Raw genomic sequence first — 347 nt, 5'->3', positions numbered from 1 at the left:
ACATAAATCCATATTTATTATGAGATATTCCATGCACCATAAGAAATTGGAAATTTTCTCATTAATTTCAAAAATTTGATTGATCCCATGTTCTCGTCTTTTTATTCAGTTATCATACTTCCTACTTCATAGAGAAGCTTGACATAGTCCAATGTGAGCACCAGTTGTCTTCTTCTTAATCTCAAGTAGCTACATTTTCAGCTATTCTCATTATGTTTTCATCCTTACAAAGGTAAACCCTATTCTGTTTGGCCCACAATGCAGTTTTAAACTAATGTACTTTTGCTCAATAAAAATTAAAGATTTTTTTAAAAATATATTTTCTAAGTATACTTTCTACTTCAGAA

The sequence above is a fragment of the Pteropus vampyrus genome, unplaced genomic scaffold, assembly GCF_000151845.1.
Source record: "Pteropus vampyrus isolate Shadow unplaced genomic scaffold, Pvam_2.0 Scaffold165, whole genome shotgun sequence".
In the NCBI taxonomy this organism is placed as follows: domain Eukaryota; kingdom Metazoa; phylum Chordata; class Mammalia; order Chiroptera; family Pteropodidae; genus Pteropus; species Pteropus vampyrus.
Note: the sequence above shows the minus strand (reverse complement) of the source record.